Source organism: Biomphalaria glabrata, chromosome 3, assembly GCF_947242115.1.
Source record: "Biomphalaria glabrata chromosome 3, xgBioGlab47.1, whole genome shotgun sequence".
NCBI classification, from domain to species: domain Eukaryota; kingdom Metazoa; phylum Mollusca; class Gastropoda; family Planorbidae; genus Biomphalaria; species Biomphalaria glabrata.
In genome coordinates this window covers 6,293,185-6,308,227 of record NC_074713.1, presented here as the reverse complement: position 1 = coordinate 6,308,227, position 15,043 = coordinate 6,293,185, and the positions used below count along the sequence as shown (strand labels likewise).

Sequence of the window (15,043 nt, the reverse complement as noted above, 5' to 3'; positions counted from 1 at the left end):
TCAGCAAACCACCTGAGGTGTACCAACTCTACCAACATCATCATAAGAGAATTCAGCATAGGTGACAGGTGAACGAGATGCTTTCCTAACAATATTGGCGAACCATTCTCAATGCGAAGTACTGAGACCTTCTCGTTACATTTAGATTAGTTACTAGATCTATATGCAAAGTTAAGATCTCTGCCAGTGATCCCCTGCAACTGACTTCAAGTGAGACCAATCTGTATAGCAGGCCTGAACATTGACCTGCAACGTCACAGCCTATGGGCAGTGGAGACCAATAGGTAATTGCCACGTCACAGATCTGTACAACGTAGCAAGAAGCTATTGGTTTCGACTGCCCACAGGTTGCAACCAGGGGTGGACTGGCTGTCAAAATCGGCCCGGGCATTTCTATGTAATTCGGCCCATAAATTCTATATCATATGATGGGCATCCATTTCTAGGTCTACATGTCCTCAAAGTCATTGTGCCAAGTTTGATAATGTATTAATATGCATGCATACAGTGAACTCTACATCTTTATTAGAAATATAGGTCTTATGTTACTTTTTAATCGCTACGTGTGTAGGCCCTAAAAGGATGAAGCCTACTAGTAACACTATCTACGGGACTGTCTACGGATGAAGGCAATTACATTATTTCGGAAAATGTGTTAAATTAAAATGGTATTACACTGTAGAGTCTGTGCAAGATTTGTTTTTAAACACGACGCTCAGTGGGTCTTTTTATAAGAGAATAGTATAAAACCTTTTAACAATTTCATACGTGCCATAGTGGTATTGATGAGGCCATTTCGGTTGCTCTATCGGCCCATTTGGGTACCGGCCCACCGGGCATTAGACCAAATGCCCATATAGCCAGTCCGCCCCTGGTTGTAACGTCGCAGGTCAGTGTTCAAGCCTTCTATAACAGTTGGTCTCGTTTCAAGTCTTTATTTAAACACATGTGTTTATGAGCACATATAATTCCTAATGACAGTCTGTTGCTCTATATTGTCACAGAAGGCGAATGTTTAAACATCTTCCAACAGACGGCCAAGGAAACAAAAAGGTCAGAATACCATATTGGTGTGCAACCTCGCTGCGCTGATGTTTTATGGATGAGAGTTATCACACTGACCGAAGAGTCATCGACGAGACAAGATGAGTGGGGCAGGAGGGAGGAAAAAAAAAGGTGGGTGTGGAGGTGAGGGGTAACATGTTGAAAGAGGCTGGGGGGGGGGATCATATCGCATGCGCCTCCTGATGAGAGATAGAGCGTCCGATGATAAAAGGCCAGGTTTCCTTTGAGACTGTGACATCTTTACCGATACTAGACTTGCCAGTTGGGACATGCACTTCCTGCAACAAAAAAACAAAAAACAAAACAAAGGTGGGGGGGGGGGAAGTGGAAGGGGAGGGGAGTAGCTGCATTGAAAATTACAATGTTGATTATCATGATATCTTGCTGCGTAGCGTCAGGGTAGGGGGGTGAACACGATACGACGCTATAGGAGAAATCAAACTTGTGCAACAATAAATAAACAATAAAACGCTCGAACTACTTTCCTACCTTTGGTTGACCCGAAAAAAAAAAAAACTAGTTTGTTTTAGTCATTATGATATGAACGGCTTTGTACACTGAAGAAACAGTAATTAAACAGTATGTAGGTGAATGTGAAAAAGTCGGAATCCTGAATGGAAATAATTTGCTGGAAGTGTAACATGAATTGAATTACAGCACTATCCAGTGGGACAGTGGATTACTGTCTTGCATGGAGGGACATAAAAGCAGGGCCGGTCTTAGGCCACTGCAACCTATGCGGCCGCAGTGGGCCCCGCACTTTCATAGGCCCCGCGCGAATTATGTGTGTAAATTACTAAATTAAACCATTTTAACTTATTATTAAAGGGTTCCTGCAATTCTCCTGAAATTGCAAAATATACGAAAAAGTCATGAAAAGTTCCTGAAAATATTAAAATCTTCTGAAAACTCAAGTAAATGTCCTCGAAAAACAGACAAAATTGTCGCTTCGCGGTGTCATTCAATATGGTTAACGCCAATCTATTCGCGATTTTAAAAAAAAAACGGCATTGTCAGCTTTCATTTAATGAAAATGTAATAATAAGGCGAATTTTAATTAAACAAGAAGTTCAAATACTTAATTTACTTTTATAGTCCCTGACATATAAATATAGATCTAAATCTATCTCGACCTCTTCGAAAAAAAAGCGATATTTTGTCGGTCGATAGTAAATCTAAAAGGCAGATCTGAATGTTTATCGGCTTTTTGTTGGAAAACTACTATCTACTGTAGATGGCTCCTAAAGTTAATTTGACAGTGATTTTGTACTAAGTAAAGTATGAATAAAATGCAAAGACGAATTTATTTGCTAATACAAAATCTTAATTTTCACTTATTATCCTTATCCCTACCCAGACTGGGCCCCGCGCTATCCGTTTCGCATAGGGCCCCGCAATCTGTAGGACCGGCCCTGCATAAAAGAAACATCTTTCTTACTGTGCTGCACAATTAGAACTAAATAGAACCGAAACCAGCCTCTTAGCCACCTACCCATAACGAGACAGCTGGATGCCACTCACAAGGCCGCGGGATATACATTTGAGACCAAAAGACGCAGACGGCGAAAAGAAAATCTAAATCGACCACCGAGGACAATGGTTATGCTAGCCCTGGATGTGGCAAACTATGTAGGTCATAGCTTGGGCTGCTTAGCCACGGGAAATACTGCATTCCTCATTTATCTTCGGACTCGTAGACAAGCCTTAGTATTTTTATGATCTTCAGAAATGTAAATTGGTATTAAGTACAGGCTAAGCCTCAGACTTACACCAACTAAGATGGCAAGTTATGCCACTGGCTTTAACTCTTTCAGTGCGTATTGCTTTGATCGAAAGAGTGGAGTTAGCCGGAACGAACAAAAATGTGCAAGGTGGGTAGTGTTACTAGAACTAACGTAATTTTTTTATTAGCGACCCCTGAAAGGGGAAAAGACGCTATTAGTTTTGTGTGCTTTGTCTGTCCGTCAGTCCGTCCCATTTAGATCTCGTAAATTAGAAAAGATATAAAAAATCCGACATCTTAGTATTTTCTTTTCTAAAAGCGAAAATTATCATTTTTAAAATCAAGTTTGCAGACAGTTTTTTTTTCTCATAAACTATTCACTTTTAACTATTCACAATTAATAGTAACAAACACTGGAGGCTATTTAGTAGAGGAGATAATTATTTTTCCATATTTTCAACACATTTATGCAAACGTTATATATTTTTTGTCAATTTTGTTTTTTACAATTGTATTACAAAGTTAAATAAGCCCTGTCGTACTAACTATTACATATACAAAAAAAAGTTTACTTTTATTTTTAAAGAGAAAAAATCTATAAGGTATGCATATAAGTGGAGCATAATTTAAAACAAAATTAATAAGTAAGTTTTTCATATTAGGGCGTGACTTGCAGAGGAATATATGCACAAAATACATAACTAAAGGAATTTTATTTCTTTTTCACGGAAAAGTTATTTTCTCTTGAGGCTTTGAATAAGAGATTGATCCTTTACAAAATAATCAGATCAATTAGATAATCATTATATGACATCAGTTAGGCCAGGTTCACATCTAACTTTACAATCACTTTCACCTATCCCTTGGTCTGCAGGACCGTTGGGGCACTTCACAGGATCTGTCAACCTTCTTTCTCCATTCTTCTCTGTCATTTGCATTTGATAGAATTTCCATTCTGATATTCTTTCTGAAGGCAAGGAAACCTGCCTTTTTTCCTGCCTGTGTGGACCACTTCGTGGGCCGATTTTAAGTTTTTGTTTCCACACAAACAGTCTTTGTAACCTTGTTTTATTATATAATTAAACAGATTTTATTTTTATCTTAATGGAGAATTCATTGGCTACACAAGTGTTATAAATAGAATAAATTATTCAAGAAATTATTTTCTATGAAGTTTAAACTGAATAAATAAATAAATCTATAAATAAATAAATCCACTCGAATCAAAAGAGTAGTTCCTAGTAGAACTAAAGGAAACTCTTGTGTTCCCTGAAAACTTAGACAAGATCTACGGTTCTATGTTAATCGGCAAAATGGATGTATTTAAGTCAGATGTACAAGATCAGGGCTTCACTAAGCCCAAGTCGAAGGGGCGCCTTATAAAGATGTTCGATAACGCCAAATTGTCCCCTCACTGCAATTGAGTATCATTCTATTTCTTCTGTCTGACCCCCAGGCCTTCATTGTTACTAACCAGCTTCGCCTCTCATAGAAGACTTGCTTAAAAAGTCAACACGTTGGTCTACACCTACTTATCTTTAATCTTAGCATTATACAAACAAATAGTCAAAACACAACAAGGTAAAACAAAACAAAATTAGTCTAGACACAAGGTAAAAAAAAAGAAAGTATTGACCAGTGGTCCCCAAACTTTTAAGACCAAGGAGCCATTCAAATTTTCAACATGTGTATCACCAGGAAATACTTTTTTCATCTTTTTAGCATAAGGCTTTCCTGCACTCTGGTCACAAGTTTCGAGTGGTCAGAAAGTGTCACGGGCAGGATATGATCCGTGAGCCGTGGGCTGAGCATCACTGGTGTAGACCTATCTTAAAAGGTAGATATTCTATCATTGTTTTCATAGCAACATTAACGGAGGGAGGGAGGGGCGATCGCATAAGCCATGACACACGGAACACGAGTTTACCGTCGCGTGCTGTAACTGTTGTCACGTGATCGCGGCGAGTTTAGTTTTCATTATTGTTTTTTTTTTCATAAAGTAAGGGGGAGGAGGGGGGGAGGATATGGGAGGGTGTGGTGACATCCTTCCTCATTCAGCTGCTGTGGTGGCTGCTGTGTGGTAGCTCTGAACATGGGTGGGTAGGGAGCGGGAGTCGGGATGAAGGGACATGTGTGTGTGTGCGTGAGTGCGCGTATGTATATAGATTGGAATGGGGAAGAGAGAGAGAGAGGGAGAAAGAGAGGGATAACAGGGCGTCGCGAGTGCCTGCCGCTGCTGCCTTAGTGACATAGTTTGATCTAATTGGAATGACTTTACACTCGCCAGTAAATTTAGTGCCACACTGTTGATTTGTGATCTTTCAGTCTAGTTCTAGTTTGAAAGTTCAAGGGAAACTACTCAGGGAAATTACTTGCCTAACAGAGTAATGTTTTCTTATTTCTTTTCCGTTTTTTTTTTTCTTCAGTTTTTGTTTTGATTTGTTTTTAAAATATAAATTTAGGACTAGTTAACAGTTCATTGAATCACTCTCACCCACTTATACACATAGACAGTCACACGCATATTTATTTTGTACATATTTTTTTTAAAGTGCTTTTGTTTCTCTCCTTCACACTAGTTTATAGATGTATCATGATACATGCATTAAAACATAATAATCTATCATTTTATTAAACGTTATGCCATTCAAAAAACACCAAATATATATCAGAAATTTATTCATTTAAGTAATATTAATCATAATAAAACCTGAGCATTGCGTAATAGATGCACATAACACAGATATATACTACAGAAGATAGAGAAGTGTATAGCAAAATTCATTAATTCTTTAAACATTTAAAACAAGCAAACAAAGCTTATATTTAGAGTAATTGTATCAATTAGTTTAGATCAGTCATCTAATTAAATGTGTAATAGATCCAGACAAGCAATAATAAATCTGTGCGTTTCAAAATATTTTTAATGTTTTTTTAAGCGCAGTTTTCATACTTTTAGCTTTCTCAATGCGTCATGATCCTATCTGTCGTCTGGACCAGTTGGGAAAAAAAGAAAAGGGTTGGAAGTAAGAAGGGGGATATCTGACTTCTGGGTGTATGTTACCTTGATCGCTTTTTGAATGCATTTAATATTTTTTTAAAGTTGTATGACTTGAATTCTAAGTGAAAGGCCCAAGCCTCCTCAAACTAATATACTAAACACTGTGCCAGCGAATCACTTATGAAAATAACAGGCTTTTTTTATTTATCTATTAATTAATAATAGATAACTAATTGGTTAATTTAAAAAAAAATTAAATTGATTTTTGTTTTGTCAGGTAGAAATAATTATTGCGCAAAATTTCATCTTGATCCGTATTTTCTGACTCGGCCAGCGTGTAAGACATACGTCATGTGATTATTTATTGGTAAGTTTATTATATGGACATCTAGACCTAAAGTTTTGATTTGGAACTCTTAAGATCTAGTCTAGATTTACTTCTAGATCTAGAATCAAGATGTAATCTATATTAGATTTACTTCTAGATCTAGAATCAAGATGTAATCTATATTAGATTTACTTCTAGATCTAGAATCAAGATGTAATCTATATTAGATTTACTTCTAGATCTAGAATCAAGATGTAATCTATATTAGATTTACTTCTAGATCTAGAATCAAGATGTAATCTATATTAGATTTACTTCTAGATCTAGAATCAAGGTGTAATCTATATTAGATTTACTTCTAGATCTAGAATCAAGGTGTAATCTATATTAGATTTACTTCTAGATCTAGAATCAAGGTGTAATCTATATTAGATTTACTTCTAGATCTAGAATCAAGGTGTAATCTATATTAGATTTACTTCTAGATCTAGAATCAAGGTGTAATCTATATTAGATTTACTTCTAGATCTAGAATCAAGGTGTAATCTATATTAGATTTACTTCTAGATCTAGAATCAAGATGTAATCTATATTAGATTTACTTCTAGATCTAGAATCAAGATGTAATCTATATTAGATTTACTTCTAGATCTAGAATCAAGATGTAATCTATATTAGATTTACTTCTAGATCTAGAATCAAGATGTAATCTATATTAGATTTACTTCTAGATCTAGAATCAAGATGTAGCCTAATCTATATTAGATTTACTTCTAGATCTAGAATCAAGATGTAATCTATATTAGAGTTACGTAAAAATATATGCGTCGATTATAAATTTCAATGAAAATGAAGCAACTTAAAATTTACTATTTCGCATAATGACAGTACTACGGCTGACTACAGCATGTAGGCTCTAGATTACGATTTGTAAGTCTGTAGCGAAATTTACATTTATTTTTTGCTTTGAAAAATTATATCGGTCAAACTAGAGTTCGCTCCTCATATGTGGCCCACGAGCTAGTAATTCTTTTCTCAGCGATATACATCAACCGTTAAATTTGTTGGAAAATCGTTAGAGCCGTTTTTGTGTTCAACTGTCCGCCCACTCTCCACGAAGGAGTGACCTGAAAAGAGGTATTGTACAAAAAAAAAATATTCAACTTCTTTTTAAAAACTTTTTTAAACATCAATATTTCCTTTTAATTTCCCTTAAATTCTAAAACATTCGGATCACATACAAGCTTAAACAACAAAAAACTTGAGTCAATATTCCAATATTCTATTGTTTAATTAAACGTTCTGGTCACAGAGAGAGACTTGACTGATGAATGCCGCCTACGACTTACAAGAATTTATCAACAGAAGCCTATCGATCATGACTTTTATGTTTTTTACATTCACTTGTGGGAGCTAGATTCGGCGTCATGTCGTGTTTAAGCAATATAGGGTCTCCCCGGCCTACGTGTTTCTCTGTCTCGGCCAGGTGTCTGAAGCTGGACATGATCTTCAGAACTTTACACGACCCCCTTTGGGGGTCGATTGACGATTTGCGAGGGGTCGCCTAAGACCATCAACAATAAGGAATGTTATTGTCTATTCTTCTATTGCTGTGTGTGTCTGGTTGGGGGGGGGGGTCGCGGCAGAGTGGCAGATTGTAAAAAGGGGTCGCCGAGCTTAAAAGGTTGAGAACCGCTGTGACTAACTGTTCTATGAAAGAAGAAGTACTTGTAAGAACTGGTCCTAGCATATGGACTAGAGAAAGTGCTTTTATTTTTTTTTTTTGTATCTTTGAATATTTGATAAGGTTTTGCTTTTGTATTTGTAAATTATGGTTCAGTGTTTCATGTATTCTTGCTACTTTCATTTTGAGTCTTTTCCCCTGACGTATCTCTAAATTGCCCAATGGCGTTACACAAATGTAAATGTTCGTTTGTTACAAATCTCTCTGCTCTTATTTCTTTAAGTGAGCACCATCATAGGTTAAAATAAAGAGGACTCATATTCTAACGCTGGTATAATGAAGGTAATAGTGGATCTTAATTCTTTGTACTTGTTTGATTTGTAAACATTTCTTTTAATAAACCCTATTGCTTTGATTTTTTAAAAATTCTTCACTATCTGGATTCCATAATAACCTAGTTCTGTATTTTTAAGGGCAAATATCCTTTTTATCTCAAAGGATTATTATCATTACCACTGTGATAGCTATTACTTTCTTGTGTCGACGACAATGTACCTTCAACTAATGATTATCATATTTCTAGCTTCAAAGCTGTAATCTTTCTAGCTTCAAGAATTTTGAATTTTTCTTAGAGCTAATGTAAGTGTTATCCCAAATGTCTTCCAATGTAAGTAAGTCAGACCATCTGTTTCTGTAAAACACGGTACACGAGGGTGTCATATGGCCAGCACAACGACTAACCGCCTTTAATTTACTAATTTACTGACTAATGTCAGGTACACATTAGAGCTCTGTGGACTAAGAGGCGTCCGAGAATCCTGAAATTAAAAATCCCAGTCTTCACCAGGATTCGAACCCGGGACCGCCCAGCTACCCCACGTACTGTTATCCACTGTCCAATAGGTTATTTATTGCCCTGACATGCCGAAAAGGTTTTTGTCTTCAAATGTCCAGGAGGTTTTTGTTTTCAAATGTCCAGGAGGTTTTTGTCTTCAAATGTCCAGGAGGTTTTTGTCTTCAAATGTCCAGGAGGTTTTTGTCTTCAAATGTCCAGGAGGTTTTTGTCTTCAAATGTCCAAGAGGTTTTTGTCTTCAAATGTCCAGGAGGTTTTTGTCTTCAAATGTCCAGGAGGTTTTTGTCCTCTACTTTCCAAGACATTTTTTACCTCTGTTATCTTCTTATCTTATCTTATATAATACAGACGTTACTTCAAAAAAGATAATTACGTCCTACGCGTCATGCATTTAGTCATGAATTTTAACCAATGACTTAAATTCTGCCAAGTCACTGGTTTTCCTGACTAGCTCAGGCAACCCATTCCATGCTCTAATAGCACCAGGGAAGAAGGAGTATTTGTACAAATTTGTCCTAGCATATGGGACGAGGAATGTGCCTTTATCTTTGTGTCTTTCAAAGTATTTTATTAAATTTTGTTTTTGTATTTGAAGATTATGGTTCAGTGTTTTATGTATAATTGCTACTTTACTTTTGAGTCTTCTATCCCGAAGGCTTTCTAAATTTAGTAATTTTTAATAAAGGTGCTACTCTAGTCAAATGTGAATATTCGTTTGTTATGAATCTCAATGCTCTATTTTGTGTCTGTTCCAGTTTCGTAATGTTTTCTTGAGTTGAGGGGGTCCCAAACAGAGGATGCATATTGTATTATTGGCCTAACCAAGGTTAAATAACATTTTAGTTTTATGTTCTTATTCGATTTATAGAAATTTCTTTTGATAAACCCTAATGCTTTGTTGGATTTTTTTTTATAGTTTCATCAATATGTGGATTCCATGACAGTTTTTCATTTATTATATTTATTATATTATTTTAATCCTCAGCCTTGACATTATTTGCTTACGAGCTCATTTCCACAATCCCAGAAATCTAAATACCTAGTGCCGCACCAAATAACTTCCTTTTTTCTTGAATGTTCTTTAAACGACTGATCTAAATATATAAAGGTCACCATGACAGAGCCAAAAGTGCTAGTTTCTGTACTCATGTGTTGCTTATTTACAAAGAATCTTGGCTAGCGGCGTCTGATCAAGAGAGCCTGCAAAAAAAGCAGCCAGAGAATGAAACACAATGCTTACGTTATAAAAACCCACTCAGTGTGACAAATTACATCGGGATGTCAATATTTATGCTCGTGGCTTCCTGTCACGTGGTCAGCTTGTCGTGGGCAACGAAGCTTTGATATATAGCGACTTTTCTCAATGTAAGGCTAGTCCGCAGAAGACAGTTTGTCAAAGTCTGTGAAGTCTAAGTGAGCAAAATCTTTTCTCTTTATAGGCAATGCTGATTGAAAGGAGATACTTAAAATAGAAATTTTATAACGAGGCTAAATAAAAAAAAAAGTGATGAAGGTGATTTGAACCTTACTATTGCATGCTAGCCACGCCCAGCACCAGAGGCGTAGTGAGGGAGGGCAAGGGGGGAGGCACGATGCCACGAGCGCCACCCTCGGGGGGGGGGGGGGAGAGCGCCACATGCAGAAAGGCGCCGAAAAATTATTGTAGATATTTTAGTTAGTTTATACTTTATACATTCTAAGGTTAATATCATAATTAAATGCTTTTTATTTATGGTGGAAGGGGAGGGGGGGGCGCCAATACGGTTTCTGGCCACGGGCGCACGTTTTGCTCACTACTCCTCACTACGCCTCTTCTTAGCACTTGACATCTCACTTTCTTTTCTTTATCTCTCTTGCTATCTCCTATTCCTTAAACAACGTCAACCGGAACTTAAATATCAAAATGTAAACAAAGAGCAGATCACTCTGATTACTTTAAGTATGAAAATCCGCAAAGAAAAAAAAAAACGAGCGTATTGTCAGCTTTGTCAACGACAGGAGATAGACATTCATGACATCACACACACACACACACACAGTACACACGCACACAAACACAGAACTGACGACACAATGTCACAGTTACTACATCATTACTCACATTGAATTCAATGAACAATGTTATACACAACACTTATATGTGACTAGATCGAATTTATTATGCGTGAAATTCAAGACGTCAACCCATGAAAGATCTTCACCTTGAACAAGATTAAAAAGCTATTAGCTGTCTGTTGCCAATCATTTCACAATTAAGTATTACTTTAGCCTGCCCTTGCATATTTTATATTTCATTAGATACCCGAAAAATATTGTATATATTATTGTACATCAACATTAAAATTCTTATAACAACTTCTTTGAAAATTTGTTATAAAACTTCTTTCACAATTTCTTTCACAATTTTCTCATAAAAATTTCGCATACTTATGAAACGTATTATGTATTAACAAAAAGTATTAAAGGCTATATTGGTTTTTTTTTAATTAGAATGTTTTTATTATCGAGTATAAAATTAGAATCAGTTGTTATAAAACAATAGTTGAACTATTTCTACAAGGGACTCCAATGTTTCATAAGCAATATCTTGTACACCTGTTTCATTTGTAGTTGTTTGCTAAGCGTACATTTATATGATAAAGTTACAGAGGTAATTGGGATAGAGAAGATAATTAGCTAGCTCCTTCAGAAATATAATAACCCTAACCATAAGTCCTAACCTTAACCTCCTGTAGCTCTACGATGGATGGCACAGGGCAGGGTACAAACTAGGGACCTTCCGATCCGATTTTTTCACAATTATTTCTTTTACCTGACAACATAAGAAACAATATGAAAAAATATTAACCAATTAGTTAATAAACAATTGGTAGTTAATTAATTTGTTTGGCATCTTGAATAAGGAAAAGAAATTTTACTTGACTGAAGTGGTAATATAAGCTTAAATCATTCCACTTTATAGGTTGCAGCTTGAAAGTAAGTTTGAAAAAACAATAGATAGCTATACAATCTTATATTTTTTTTATAAGCGCCTCAATAACAGAGTGGTTAGTATGTCGGGTTGAGGAGGCGCACTCTGTCGTCAGAAGCGTATACCACACGGCCAGGAGCTATATCTTTTATCTTAGTGCGGCATGTAAATATGACGTCATGTTTGATGGCAGAAAGATTGTTGAACCACAATGACATTGACGCACTAACCACTAGAGATTGGTGTGAGTCATGACAGGCGCGTCTAGCTACCACAAAATTACTCTTTCTGTAGAGACATTGACATTTGCAAGCAAATGATAACGCCAATAATGTGTAGATTTATTTTAACCTGTAGCGCTGTCCCATTCATGTCACATTCCTAATGTCAATCTAAAAGATCAAAAGAGCATGTCAGCTGTAATAAGTCATTGTTAGTCGGACTACAAACTTTAAAATACCTAGGTGTTATAACAAATGAACAGCCATTGTGAGATCCCCGTATTATTAGCAAAATAAAAAAAAAATTAACAAACCATTAAGGTTTATCAGATCAAATCATACAAGGAACTAAAATTGGAATACAATATATATACTATAATATACAGAACAATAAAAACAACACAAGATACAGAAATTTTACAAAGACGAATTACAGAAATAGGAATCAAACTGGAGCATGTCTTACCACCCAGTCCAACTCAAGAAAACATTCAGAAACTGGAACAGACACAAAATAGAGCAGTGAGATTCATAACAAACGAATATTCACATTTGAATAGAGTAACACCTTTAGTAAAATCACTAAATTTAGAAAGCCTTCAGGACAGAAGACTTAAAAGTAAAGTAGCATTTATACATAAAACACTGAACCATAATCTTCAAATACAAAAACAAAACTTAATAAAATACTATAAAAGACACAATGATAAAGGCACATTCCTCGTCCCATATGCTAGGACAAATGTGTACAAATGCTCCTTCTTCCCTAGTGCTATTAGAGCGTGGAATGTGTTGCCTGAGCTAGCCAGGAAAACCAAATGACTTGGCTGAATTTAAGTCATTGGTTAATATGCATGACTGAATGCATAACGCGTAGGACGTAATCATCTTCTTTTTTTGAAGTACGTCTGTATTATATAAGATAAGAGAAGAAATGCTATTTCACCTTAGACCAATATTAGAATATACATCATTTCTTTGGGATCCCTCAACTCAGAGAAATATAAAAAGCCAAATATGGACAAAAATAAATCTATGGGATTTGTAAAAAACGAACATTCAGATTGGACTAGAGACTAGACTCTGACTAGAGTAACACCATTAGTAAAACCACTAAATTTAAAGACACTTCAGGACACAAGACTAATACGAAAAGTAGCAATAATACATTAAACAAAGAACGATAACTTAAAATAAAAATGCCCAGAAAGACAAAACTAAAGGCATATGTGTACTTCCATAAGCAAGGACAAATTCATACAAGTTCTCCTTTCTTCTCAGTGTCATTAGAGCGTGGAGCTGTTTGCCTGAATCAGCCAGGGAAATCAATGAGTTTTAAGTCACCTATTAACATGCATGACTAGATGTACACTTGCATACCCCTAGATGTAACTATCCTCTCATTTAAGGAACGTCTATGACTTATAAGGAAATAAACTATAATAGTTTCTGACTAATGACCTGTTGCATTATCAAGAGCAGAGTTAAGAATGTTTAATCTCTTTTTAATTTGAAAGTTGATGGCCCATTATTGTTTTTGTTTTTTTTTCCAAAAAATTGAGATGCCTCCTCAAGGTTCGAGGTCTTGTGCAGTGACAGTGCAGTCGCAAACTTTGCTAACCCCAGTATTAGGGGCCAGCTATAACTCTGTATGAGCCCCAGCTGATGTTATTTAATAGGCTAATAAGGGGAGAGAAATGGGTTTCACATTTCAAAACCTTTCTGGAAATGTTGCTGTGTGCGCAGTATTAACTTTCATTTCATGTTGAATACACATTTTTTTTTTCTTTCTGGCTAACCATTAGAGAAATGTCAATAGGCCATAGGTGGCCTGCGGACCACATGCTTAGACCCGTTGTAGTGGAGCACAATGCAAGCATTAGTTTATTACATTTCCTCTCAGTAATTTAAATATGTGTTCTATATATATACTTGCGGCGAATGTGTGTTTATATATGTGTGTGTTTGTGCATGTATGTATATTTATAGGTGTATGCATCTTTGAATATAGTTTTGATTGTTCAAATCCTTGTGCTTAAATGTATTCATTACACGTTTCATTCTTTGTGTTTGAAAGTAGCGCTATAAAAAAGCTATAATTTATTTTTTTTTTTTTAATGTTTATACTCGTAGGTCTATGTGCATGTAGGTCTGTAAAGTTTGCAGGTCTATGTGTTAATAGGTCTATGTGTTTGCAGGCTAGAAGACCTTTGATGGCGTAATTTAATTTTTTCGGTGTTTATTTTTATATCACATTTTCATTTGGGGCCACCAAATTCACTTTCCCTAGGCCCTCCAGTTACCTAAGACCGGCCCTGCTAGTTCTATGTATCTCTAGGTTATGTGTTTGTAGGTTTATGTGTATCTAGGTTTATGTCTTTGTAGGGCTATGTGTCTCAACGTCTATGGGTCTCAAGGTTTTTGTGTCTCTAAGTCTAAGTGTCTCTAGGCCTAAGTGTCTCTAGGCCTATGTGTCTCTAGATCTAAGTGTTTGTAGGTAGTGATGGGCAAAAGTTAACTAAAAAGTTAGAAACTTTAGTTTAACTAACAAAAATTAGTTAAGGCCATTGTTTAACTAGAAAAAAAAAGTTTAGTTAAAATCGTAGTTTAATTAATTTTTGTTAGCTACTAACTAAAAAGTTTAATTAAAATTTGTACAACTTTTCAACATGTGAAACACACATCCCTGTTTTCTGGTCATGTGATATCAATAACTTTGATTATCAAATAAATGATGCAGTTAACAACTATTTAGTCAGTCTGCATTTGAAGAGGGTAAAGTAAGATGCTGGTAGAAGTTATGGGAGTAAATATTTGCACTTGAAAGTAGCGGTATTAGAAAATGTTAAACATTTTTTGCAGTATTGTGAATAAGGTTGTTCCGAATTTTTTTGTGAGCCACGTGGAGGTGTTTGATTTCTGTTTCTAGTGGAAATCTGATTAGTGAGTTAGGTCAATATTTAGTGGTTTTAATCAATTCATTTGCGGCAAACAATATTTTTTTAACTGCAGGAACATCAAGTACACCATTTTATGTTCTTAAGACTTATTATTGAGATCTAAGTCTAAATCAACAGCTAGGCCTAAAAGCATTAGGGTAACCAACTCTGGAAAAAAAATCTTAATCCACACCCTCTCTGACCATAAAGTAAATATAGACTGTGTCCAACTGATTTTAACAGCCTGGTCAGCTAGA

The 15,043-nt window shown here is 35.7% G+C and overlaps 1 protein-coding gene across 4 annotated transcripts in view; it reads left to right on the top strand.

Moving 5' to 3' along the window:
• The window catches only part of LOC129925029 (calmodulin-beta-like), a 138,978-nt gene that overhangs the window by 33,511 nt on the left and 90,424 nt on the right, over nucleotides 1-15,043 (top strand). For 2 of the 4 annotated variants that reach the window (XM_056023060.1, XM_056023061.1), the window contains exon 1: nucleotides 4,964-5,172. The exons of the other annotated variants lie outside the window; for them this stretch is intronic. The gene's annotated coding sequence lies outside the window, so the exon portion shown is untranslated. Of the gene's footprint in view, nucleotides 1-4,963; nucleotides 5,173-15,043 lie in introns of those variants that run through there. 4 annotated transcript variants of the gene reach the window in all.